Raw genomic sequence first — 13,257 nt, 5'->3', positions numbered from 1 at the left:
TGTGCATAAACAAATAAGGTACGAAATTGATGGGGGCTGCATAGAGAGCCTAATGAAATGGTGAATTGCTCTGCCTCCTTTGAAGAACGGCAAGAAGCCCTTAAGGAACACAAAGAGAAATGTGATTTCTCTCCTCCTTTTGCTCCCATTCCTATATTTGACCATTTCACATGATCAAAATAGCACAATGGCAGTGAGATGGTATTTCATGCAGAAGAGCAGATTAGTGATCAAAACAATATCCAATCTTTGAAGCTGCTTGTTAGTCATACTGTGGCCCATCCAGGGGGGTATGTTTCCATGCTGTGCATAAACAAATAAGGAACGAAATTGATGGGGGCTGCATAGAGAGCCTAATGAAATGGTGAATTGCTCTGCCTCCTTTGAAGAACGGCAAGAAGCCCTTAAGGAACACAAAGAGAAATGTGATTTCTCTCCTCCTTTTGCTCTTTCTTTTCTTTTCTCTTTGTTCTTTCGTCCCTCCCTTCTCTGTCCCCCCACTCTCACACTTTCTATCACTCATGTTCTGTCTCTCTCACATACACACACATATATACATTCCCCCTCCCTATTTTTCTAATTTTCCTGAGGACAGAGCAGCTTGGCACATGACATTGATTTCCATCAGCGTTTGGAAATAACCTCGCTGTTGCCCAGGCAACACACATTTACCTTTTCTGTCTTTTTTGCATATTGGTGCGAGTTTTTCCATCAGTGAGGGATACGAAATGTGGAACGGTGATGACAAATGTGCTCAGGTGGGCCAGCGAGCAGTAATGCATGTGTATATGTGTGTAAGTAATAAATGGTGATGCCCAGCATGAGCAGGGCGATGCAGCGGGACTGGGGGAGGGGTAAAGAGAGTGCTTGGGTGTTGATATGAATATTCTTCTGTGATCAAAGAGCAGGCTAGAGGACCACTCTCATTCTCCCATTAACACATTTCAAATGCTGAAAACTATTTCTGGAAGTGTTCCAAGTAATTGTGGACATCAATGTACAATCTGTACTTCACATTTTGGGGAACTTTTTTTTCAATATATACCAAAGCATATCTTTGTACTCCACTACATCAGCAGTGTTGTTTTATTATTATTTATATACTATAATTTAATAATATTTTGAATTAGCTTTCATATTTCCACTTTTCATTTGTTATGTGATTTTGTAATTTTTATTTATTTACCTTTTGTGTAAATATTTTTATTTAGCTTTAGTTTAATTATATTTTAGTTTTAGTTTGAGTATTTTTTATACTTAAACTTGTTAAGTTAGCATTTCTAATTTTCATTTTTCTAGTTTTAAATCTAATATTTATATTTATTTATTTAAACTTTATTTCAATTAATGATTTTTTTTTCATAATTTTAGTTTTAGTTAACAATAATAATACGCATTTCAGAAAAATTAGCTGAAGAATCATGACTTGTTCGATTACAGCAGTTAACAACTCACTGCCTCAATAATTTATTCGGAGCAAGACTTAAATTTAGAGACTTAAATATCACTGAATTGGTCTCCACTCAAAGTGAGTTTGGGTGTGCAGACTTCTAATAATTCATAATAATGTCACACGGAGATGTAACCTATTTTAGCTCAATCCTGACTGTATGTGTGAAGAACTACCCTTTACGTGTTTTACATTCAAATACTTTGTACATTTACTGAACTAGAAATGTAAATTCACAGCATGTTCTTAGGACAATGTGGCATGATATTGGTGACTGTCCTACAGGACATGACTATAATCCTCACATTTATTGTGCCTGTGTTGTTCAGATGTTGGGCTGCCTGGAGTGGTTAACAGTTTGGCTTCTAGAACTCTGATCGTAATTGCTATATTATGAACCTTAAGTCCCTCCTTTCTAGAAGCCATTATAGTGAGAGTCCAGAGGGGGTGCCTGCAAGTAAAAGTACAGGTGAGATGTTGATAAATGAATTCACAGCATGTTCTTAGGACAATGTGGCATGATATTGGTGACTGTCCTACAGGACATGACTATAATCCTCACATTTATTGTGCCCGTGTTGTTCAGATGTTGGGCTGCCTGGAGTGGTTAACAGTTTGGCTTCTAGAACTCTGATCGTAATTGCTATATTATGAACCTTAAGTCCCTCCTTTCTAGAAGCCATTATAGTGAGAGTCCAGAGGGGGTGCCTGCAAGTATAAGTACAGGTGAGATGTTGATAAATGAGTGTGTGTGTGTGTGTGTTTAGGGTTTAAGTATGAGCATGCATAAATTTCTTAAACAATTTTGCATCTTCAAGGACAGTGGCATAAGAGCACCCCACCTGTAGCCCACCTACACAGCCAGTAGGAAAATCAATTTCTTATTGCCTGATTGTAGTTTCAGGTTTCACTTGGAGAGTCTTTAAAACATTCAATATCTGCATTTCACTCAGTCACATTTCCACATACACACAAATTAGAATGAATAGTAAAGATTGGAGACTAGGCTCCTTATTCTCAGAAATAAAGATTGGCATTGCCAATGTGTTGGCAGAAAGCAATTTTCACCTGAACTGGGTTCGGTCTCCAATTTCCCCACACCATAAGTGTGCTGCCAGGTCCCTTCTCACTCAGACACTGTATGAGCATGCCGCATGAATGCAAAACATAGATTCAGCAGGTCCTTCGATGGGGGATTTGAAAAGTTTATGGATGTATTACAGTGTGTTTGGGGATTGAGAGTCCAAATCAGGTTTCACTGGAACTCAAAATCACCCCACCTGACTATTCAGTGTAGAGTCCATTTTAATTTGAAGATAGAGGGCTCAAAAAACCCTTATAGGGCTCCAGCTGGGTCTACATAAACAAATTTGTTATTACCAAATTCATGAGGAGGGAAGAAGAACTTAACTTAGATGTGGATTGTTCCTGGAGGGCAGCATTATTATTTTTCAGCCACTGCAAATGTATTCCCAGCAATAAGGTATTTGAGAAAGTGCTAATTTACATAGCCACCATAGGAGAGTAAATCTGATCATATAAATGTAAATAAGGAAAGATTCACGTGTGTTTTCACATAAAAATAAGTTAAAAACTAGGTATGCGAGGGCATGTGTGTGGGTGAGACAGACATAGTAAGTGGTGAAAGAAAGTGTGTGAGATACATGAAGGGCTGGAGGGCACTATAACTGTGAATGTGACAGCTGACTTAATTATCATTTTCCCGCAGTCTCATAGAGCAGAACAAGACACTACACCTACCCTAACACGGGGGGCAGCAGGGATTTAAAGGATTAGTTCACTTCCAGAATAAAAAAAAATCCTCATAATTTATTCACCCCCCCATGTCATTCAAGATATCAATGCCTTACTTTCTTCAGTTGAAAATAAATTAAGGTTTTTGAGGAAAACATTCTAGGGCAGCGTTTACCAAAAGCTTCATAAGCCTAAGAAGTTCGTAAAAACGATCGTACGACTGATCTTATTACGGTCTGTTTCCCAAAATCATCATAACTTAAGTAGCACTTGAAAATCATAGTATATCTACGAGTGCTCTGGAGTAATCGTAAAGCCTTAAGTGCATCATAAGAAGACAGATTTATGCGGTCACCTGCAGGACAATCGGCAGATTACACCTTTAACTTTATTCAAGTGCAATGTGATTATAATATAAGGATTTGATTGTACACTATTACTATTTTTTATTATTATTTTATAAATTAAATGATTAAAAAGGGCAGAAACAATTGAAATACACACCTAAATTAAATCACTGAACAAAATAAATAAAAGTAGTAATGTAGGAAATATGCTTCAAAGACTGGGAAAAAAAAAATCTGTCAATGGCTTGCTGACGTGCCCCAGCCGTATTGGACCCGGAAATAACGTCTCTCTCTACATATGTATAAAGTATATTATTATATAAAGTATAATATTATATCTCCACGTACCGGGAGTAAATGAGTATATCGTCGATGTAGACAATCACAGAGCGGTGGAGGAACTCCCGGAACACCTCGTTCATGAATCACTGGAAGACAGACGGAGCGTTGGCTAGCCCATACGGCATTACCAGGTAATCATAGTGGCCAGATGGTGTAATGAATGCCGTCTTCCACTAGTCGCCCTCCCGGATTCGAATGAGGTGGTAACTGAGTGGCTGCCTGCTTACTGAAGACATCCTGGAACGCCAAGTAATTAGATGGGACCGTGACCTTCTCCCGAGGTTTGGGGCTTTCGATGAGGGTAGATGCAACTTGAGCGGAGTGAGATCCTGGGAGCGGAGTGGGTAATGACGTGAGACAGTTGCGGTGACAGTACTCGCTCCAGCGAGTCACCTCACATGAGTCCCATCTGATCTCTGGAGAATGGAGAACTAGCCAGGGGCGTCCCAGGATGATATCCACGGTGGGTCCCTCCAGTACCAGAAACGTGATTTCCTCCTTGTGGAGAGTGCCAATCTTGAGCCATAGTGTCGGTGCTCTATATTTCACCCACCCCCGTCCTAGCAGTTTCCCTGGATGGTCTCGACTCGGAGCTCCTGGGCATGACGTTTCCAGGGCAGATGGAGACGATTCAATAGGTCCTGGGATATGAAATTGCCCGAGGAGAGGAGTGGAATGGGTTAGGTTAAGGCAGGTGAGTGTCAACAGAGTGAATGATTCCAGGGTTCTTATCTGAGTTCTGAGGGTGAGTGTCTGATGCCAGTTTCGTGGGAGATCGTGGAACAGCTTCCAAGGAGTCGTTGGAGGATTGCGGGAGAACCAGAAGGTAAGTCTTTAGAGGAGAAAATCGTATAGAGAGTCCAGGGCAATCCATAGGAGTGAACGGTAGACCAGACAGTGAGTGACTGTGATGTGTGTGTATTTGTTGTGTGGCTTGATTGGTGACAGCAGGTGCGGGTGATCAGAACTCAGGTGACTGTGATCGGGTGATTATCCGGGCTGGTGACTGCAGTGACTGTGATGAATCCCTGACAGTGACATTTCAGCACTTGACAAACGGATAGTGACTCCTAAGTATCACTTAAAGTACGGCTACGTGCGATTGTGTTAAGTGTATTTTTGGGAAACGCACATAAATTACGAACGATCGTAAATTTACTTGTAGAAAATGCTCTTAAGTGCTAAGATCAATCATTATCGAGAAACGCAGCCCAGGACTTTTCTCCATATAGTGGACTTCAATGGGAGCCAATGGGTTGAAGGTTCAATTTGCAGTTTCAGTGCAGCTTCAAAGGGCTCTCTACATGATCCCAGCTCAGGAATAATGGTCTAGCGAAATGATCGGTCATTTTCTAAAATAAAAAATAAAAATGTATATACTTTTTAACCACAAATCCTCGGGTGATAATTATCAGTACATTTCTATTCTGGAAGTGAACTAATCCTTTAATAACATGCTTGTCCATATGGTAAATTGGCATTATGGCTTTAAAGGGACTACCCTATTTTTAGGGGTGTGTGATATAACTATTTTTGATCGTGGACGATTAAAATGTCTCCACGATCTGCTTTTGAAGAAATATTGTAAAACCATCACTTCAACCACAAAAGACTGCATTGTTGTAGTAAATCAGCTCAACAGGGAAATATTTATGACTAATTATAACTGGTTATGATTAATAATAAATATTTAGATTTTATCTTCGAATTAACTGTAGCAGAATCAATATTACAATTATTTGATCTGTCCGTCCACCGAGCAGACAATATAACCATTCATCAATTCAAGAAAAGATTATTTTCCTGGCCAAGGTAGAATAACTGTCCTTCTTTATGCAGTGCTAGCAGTAATTTAGCATATTGTAGCAAGGGTTCAAAACATTAATTGACTTCGAATTGTGAGCAGCAAACAGAGGCAATCAGTCGTGAATATAAGGGATTTAATAAATGAAACTATATTTAACATATAACTAACTAAGCAAAACACATACAGAATGAAACAAAGTAAGGAAAAGAGAGAGGAAAGTAAAAGGATGGCAGTATTTCACATCAATTTTAAACACAACCTTCGAGAATCATCAGAGAATCAAAAATCACCTTAAAAGGGGCTGAAACTTAAACACGCATCTAAATAATTGTAAACGGTTACTTGCATTGGCTTCGATTGCTGAACAAGAGTCCTGATGCGGTAGACAACGGAGGTCTTTGATGAGTTTGTTAGGAGTGAGCTGGAAGTTTACTTCTAGTTCTTCTGAAGATAGGAAAAGTCCACAGCGACTCGAAGTTTCTTGAAGATAAAAACTGCCGGTTATTGATACCAAGAAACAAACATTTAGAATGGATTAAACCAAAGATACATCCATACACCTGAATATCAGTGTTTAGGGCTTTAACTAATACAAATAACGAGTGGTAACTCAGCTAACCTAATAGGGAAACGTACAAACAACAAATGCAATATACCAGATATATTTGTAGAGTATAATAGAGTAAAAAGGTCTTTACATGTGTGTGTTTGTGTGTGTGTGTGTGTTAGTTTGCTTGGTCAGCCAGGCCCATCGGTGCCTGGCATCGGGGTCATTTACATCTCTTTGGAAAGTGTTTGAAATCAGATGGGGAGATGATAGTGGGGGACTGGTTAGAATCTCCTTGATAGCGAGGACCCATTTGGCAATTTAGACCCCATATAAACGTAAAGTCTGTGACCAGGACTGTAATTTATATGCAAATGTCAAAGGCTAAAATGGTCTCTTAAGCCATAAAACCCCAAAGATCATGCATGATTCTATGCAGATGCTACATTGTAAATAATCTTCCTGACTTGTCTCAATTCCTCAGCATATCCAATAGCTCAGAAAAATTAGATGGTGTAACAGAAACTATTGACTCTCTCTTTTCTAGCACTTTAGAGACGGTTGCTCCTTTACACCTTAAGAAGATTAAGGAAAACAGTCCGACACTATGGTATAATGAGCACACTTGCACCTTAAAGAGAGCAGCCTGGAGAATGGAGCACAGCTTGAAGAAAACTAAATTAGAGGTATTTTGTATTGCATGGCAGGAAAGTACTTCTACTTATAGAAAAGCTCTAAAAACTGCTAGATCTGTTTACTTTTTGTCTCTCTTAGAAGAAAATAAACACAACCCCAGACATTTATTCAATACAGTGGCTAAATTAACGAAAAATAAAGCATCAACAGACGCAGACATTCCCCAACAGCACAGCAGTAATGACTATGAACTTCTTTACTTCCAAGATCGATACTATTAGAGATGAAATTCTAACCATGTAGCCGTCAGCCAGAGTATCGCATCAGATGCACTATAGTTCCACCCATTCTCTGCTATAGGACAGGAAGAATTGTATAAAATTGTCAAATCATCAAACATGTATGTTAGACCCTATTCCATCTAAGCTACTAAAAGAAGTGCTTCCAGAACTGATAGATCCTCTTCTGAATATTATTAATTCATCGATGTCATTAGGATATGTCCCCAAAACCTTCAAATTGGCTGTCAAATTAAACCTCTCATTAAAAAAACACAACTTGATCCTAGAGATTTAGTTAATTACAGACTGATCTCAAATCTCCCTTTTCTGTCATAAAATACTAGAAAATGCAGTATCCTCTCAGCTATGTTCCTTCCTAGAGAGAAATGGTATCTGTGAGGATTTCCAGTCAGGATTTAGACCATATCACAGTACTGAGACTGCTCTCATCAGAGTTACAAATTACAAGCTCTTATCATCCGATTGTGGTTGTATTTCTCTATTAGTGCTACTGAATCTTAGCGCTGCGTTTGACACTATCTACCACAACATTCTTTTGAGTAGACTAGAAAATTATGTTGGCATTAGTGGAATTGCATTGTCATGGTTCAAATCTTACTTATCTGACCATCATCAGTTTGTAGCAGTGAATGACAAGATATCATACTGATCAGTACAGTATGGAGTACCACAAGGCTCAGTACTAGGACCGCTTTTCACACTTTACATGTTACCCTTGGGAGATATCATCAAGAAACATGGTGTTAGCTTTCACTGTTATGCTGATGATACTAAGCTCTAGATTTCTTTGCGGCCGAAGAAACATACCAATTCGCAATACTAATGGAATGCAGTTGATATAAAAAACTAGAAGACTAGTAATTTCCTACTGCTAAATTCTGAAAAAAACTGAGGTTTTAATTATTGGATCAAAAACCTCTGCATGTAATAACCTAAAACACTGTCTAACAATTTATGGCTGCTCTGTTAATTCTTCATCATCAGTTAGGAACCTAGGTGTGCTATTTGATAGTAATCTTTCCTTTGAAAACCATGTTTCTAGCATTTGTAAAACCGCATTTTTCCATCTTAAAAATATATCTAAATTACAATCTATGCTCTCAATGTCAAATGCAGAAACGTTAATTCATGCATTCATGAACTCAAGATTAGATTATTGTAATGCTTTATTGGGTGGTTGCACTGCATACTTAATAAACAAACTCCAGCTGGTCCAAAATGCGGCAGCTAGAGGTCTTTCTAGAACAAGGAAGTACAACCATGTTAGCCCGGTTCTGTCAACTCTGCACTGGCTCCCTATTGAACACTGAATACATTTTAAACTCTTGCTAATTACTTATAAAGCCCTGAATAGTTTAGCTCCTCAATACTTGAGCAAGCTCATATTGCATTATTGCCCTAATTTGTCCACTGCGATCTCAAAACTCTGGCCATTTGATAATACCTAGAATATCAAAATCAATTGCGGGCGGCAGATCCTTTTCCTATTTAGCGCACAAACTCTGGAACAATCTACCTAGCATACACATAATACACTATTGCATTTCTATAATTCAAATCCATTAAAGGATTGTTAGGCTGCATTAATTAGGTCAACCGGAACTGGGAACACTTCCCATAACACCCGATGTACTCACTACATCACAAGAAAAATGGCATCTACACTAATATTAGTCTCTTTCATTCTTTTCAGAGGTCCCCGAAGCCATGCGGATCCAGTCTGTATCCAGATCAGATGGTCACCGTAGTCACCCAGATCCAGTCAATATCCAGACCAGATGGTGGATCAGCACATAGAGACGACCTCTACATTCCTGAATGTCAGCGGAGACCATGTCAACTAGATGCACCCAAAGACAGATTCCGCCTCGATGACCATTGGCACAAGACCACGAGAGCCAAGCAAGTCCTCTGCACAATCTGACCTGTGTGTCAGCCTGGAATTAAACCACACCATACTGGTTTTGTCTGGCCAGAGGAGAACTGGCCCCCCGACTGAGCCTGGTTTCTCCCAAGGTTTTTTCGCCATTTCTGTCACCGATGAAGTTTTGGTTCCATGCCACTGATGCCTGATAGCTGAAGAGAAGCTGAACTGGATGATGACATCACTGAATCAACAATGAACTGACTTTAGCTGGAAAAATTACTCTTTGTCATTGTCTTCTTGCATTATTGACTAACTGTTTTCCTGTTTGACACTGTAAAGCTGCTTTGACACAATCAGTATTGTATAAAGCGCTATACATATAAAGGTTGGCTTGACTGTAGATGCTCTCAGCTGGTATATTACTGACAAAAACAGACAACCTCGTCTGAAAATGTTCTACTTTTTTAGAACAGGTTTGCAAAGAAAAACATCATTAAAAAATCTGAAACTACTTTTAAAATTTTAGTTTTACTATATACAATTCTTTACAGGTGATTAAAAAACAATTGTGTTACTGACATGAGGAGATTATATTTAGGAATGAATGCTCATTCAGTCAGACAGATACTGCAGTCAGACATATATGGGGGATTAGAATGGAGGACTAGATATATAGATAGATAGATACAACAACATACATTTCTCTTTATCCCTGTGCTTACATCAGCTACAAGACTGGCAAACATTAATTCAAGCAAATCACTCCCCTCCAAAGAGGACCGGCATGATATTTCTCTCTGCTGTTGAATCTAATTGAATTTGCAGCTGTCTTTTAATCAAAATGAGGCTAATTTGCATATGGGTAGGGTAACAGCCACACTTTGCTTTGTGAAAAAAGACTTGGCATAATGCCAGTCATAGAATAGGGTCTTGGTGTGAGAATACCGTGTGTACATATGTGTGCATGTGAGTATTAATTTGAACAGGGTGGGTGTGTAGAGGTAAAAGGTGACAGGCAGATGAGTTAGGATGGAAATCAAAATTACGCAAGCAAACAAACTGGTGCCAGCAATTTATTTAATCTAACAAACAATGTAGGCATTTGCAAAACTGGCTCAAAGGTATTGCAAACAGAGCAATGCGGAAGCTGTCTCAACATAAAACTCAAAATCCCCGAATTGCATCAGGTTAATTAATAAAATTATCAAGTATAACAAAACATGCACATTTAACATTTCATAATCATTAATATACAGCAATTCATCATCAGTAATTACCTTGGTTTTCTTGGTCTGAAAAGATGTGCTAGCGTTGCGGTGATTAGCTGATCTTTAAAAGGATGACAGGCTTTTGTTTTGGAGCTTGTTGACTTTCATAGATGAGGATCAGAGGGAAAGGAGAGAAGATGACGACTTCTTATAGGGAGACTAAGGACTTGAGTTAGATGACTGTCTGCCACCAGTGTACACTCACACATGCACACACACAAAAAAAAAGACTAGCAAGCTATCTAGCTACCTAGCTACCTAGCAACTTTTGTGACTACTAAAAGTCACAAAACACTTTTAAGTTTATTTATTACTTTGTGTATTGAGGATGGATCCAAAAGCTCTCTTCTGTGGGCATAATTTACAAAATATATGTTGATCTGTTTTAAATATATTAACATGGAGCATCGAAACAGTGGTTGTGATGCAATTTGCAAGAACATTGAGAATTAGACAATATTTATTGACTTAATCTTTAAGCTCTCACACAGGTGTGCTAATGGGACTTAAATCTAAAAGGTCATAGTTTCTATTGATTAGCTGAACTTGAATTATCTGAACATTATATAGTGAAATTGTTATGATTGGTAACTAAGGTGTGCAGAGCATATCTAGACACTTTTTTTTTTTTTGCCTTTGGAAAAAAAGTGTTTAAATGAATATGAATAGTTTGAATAGTTTAATGATGAATAGTTTAAAACTAAAAATATTTATCAAGAAAGTAAATCTTTAATGGTTTAATATGTTAATTTTTAAGTTAGAGTGCAACATTATGATTTTTGAACTTTATGTAATTTTGAACGAGTCAACATGCTATTAATATGAGGTAGTGTTTGTTTGTTTTTGTTTTTACCTTGAAATGCATCATGCACTGTGGCTACTGGATTGCATTAATTAGTTGTTTGTTACTGTAATAAATTTTTGTTGTTGCTGCTTTTTAATATTATTTCAATTGAATAATTGAGTTTATTTAAATGTTCTTATCAGATGTTTCAGAGTATACCAAATCTAAAAACCAAAGATGCAAATATTTGTTAATGGCTTTTTTTTGCTGTGTTGTTTTTCTTTGCATGTATTCTATTCTTCACTGCTTATTTCCCACTTCAGTGATTTACCACTATTATGTTGTCAGAAAACTGAAAACAAATGCTCATTTCATGATAATAACCAAAGTGTCATGATCACTAGCTGGAGTGCCCATGAGCTCCGCTAGAGGGCACCCCATCCTGTACCCTTTTACCACTCCATTTCCCATAATCATCTGCCTGGACACATCATCAATTGCAATCACCTGTCTTTCTTCAGATCTCATCATGAGTTCACAGCTGTCTCACATTAAAGTAGCACACACACCCTCTGACTTTGCTGGTGATTGAATGTTTAGCCTCCCGTTGTCTTGCCTTTTGTGTTTCCTGGTTATTGTGTTTGATCCTTGGACTGTTATCTTGTTTTTTTATTTATTGTTGCCGGCCCTGACCATCACCTGTCTTGTGTATTACTCTTTTGCTTGTGCCTTGGATGTTATTGTTTGCTGGTGTTTCACCCTGCCTATTGTTACTACTAGTGATGCAAAGTCCGATTCATTTCCGCGAACCGGTACTTTTCGGACAGATCGGCTCATTGAACCGGTTCAAAAAGCCGATTCATCGGTTCCTGACCTCATCAAGCAATAACGTCTCTACACATTTATTTTCTAACAACTCAGTGCCATGTTGTATCAATTAAAAATTAAAATATGTAATTTGTGTCAACGCATATTGAAACATTCAAAAATAAAGTTATTTGTGTGAAAGCATATTGCTGATTATTGCCATATAATTCACTTAAGTTAATGGTGTTTGTGGTCACAGTTTCATTCGCGGATTCTCATGATGACCAATATTGACTAGCCTACAACTTGGATAAGATTCCTAAAAGATTCGCACCTACAGCACACATTACAGACATTGATGCACAAATGCGGATATGTTCTACATGTCTACAGTATAAAGAATGTATAAACCAGTCTTATAAACTCCTTGATTTCGCTTAAGCAACTTTAAATATAATATGCATGCACAATAAACTATTGTAAAATTTATTTACATCACTCGACAGAAAGGTTTTTGCAGGTTTTAATAAAATGTAAATTAATAACAGTCATAATAAACAAGCATATTTCCAGTATGCGCCTCAGGCTTGCACAGTATCATCAACTCACTCATCAGAATCTTCTGTAATCCTCGGCAAACTTCGCCACGGCTCAGTCGGTTCTTGCGGAGTCCTCGGTAATCCTCGGCAAACTTCGACAGTTGGTTGAACCGGCTCATTCGGTTCTTTTTGACTTGGATGTACTACTTCGGCTGTGCGTCCTGCGTCATCAACCCGGAACTAAAGTTCGATTCAGTTCGATTTGTGAACCGGCTCAACCGGTTACTTTCTGAGAACCGGCTCAAAAGAACGATTCGTTCAAGAACCTAACATCACTAGTTACTACGCTGTATGAAATAAAGCCTTGCTTTTGGATCCCCAACTCCGTCGTCACGACTCCCTACATTACACAAAGTAAAGAAAGTGTTGAATGAAAACTACGACAAATATATATATATATATATATAGTTCAATCATGAAACTCTAGATGGCATTCAATCATGAAACTCTAGATGGCACAGCCTGACGGGGTGTTAACGTAACTGATGATATTCAGAGAGTTAAACGACTTGGCACAAGCTGATTGCTTCATGCTGCATATGCAGCCAATGAGCTTACTGCCTTGCATTTATATGGCTGGTTAGCATTCACTTGAGATTCCTGCAGCACGCTTTCAGAGTTCTCTGAAACTCAACAGCTAGATAAGTAAACAGTTTTCACTCTGATTTCAGTGCATTATTGCGATCGCCAGATGTACATTTTTAAACTAGAAAACATACAAGTTGTAAAACTACGTGCAGGTTATT

This window comes from Sinocyclocheilus grahami, unplaced genomic scaffold (assembly GCF_001515645.1).
Source record: "Sinocyclocheilus grahami isolate Dianchi unplaced genomic scaffold, SAMN03320097.WGS_v1.1 scaffold148.1, whole genome shotgun sequence".
Classification (NCBI taxonomy): domain Eukaryota; kingdom Metazoa; phylum Chordata; class Actinopteri; order Cypriniformes; family Cyprinidae; genus Sinocyclocheilus; species Sinocyclocheilus grahami.
Note: the sequence above shows the minus strand (reverse complement) of the source record.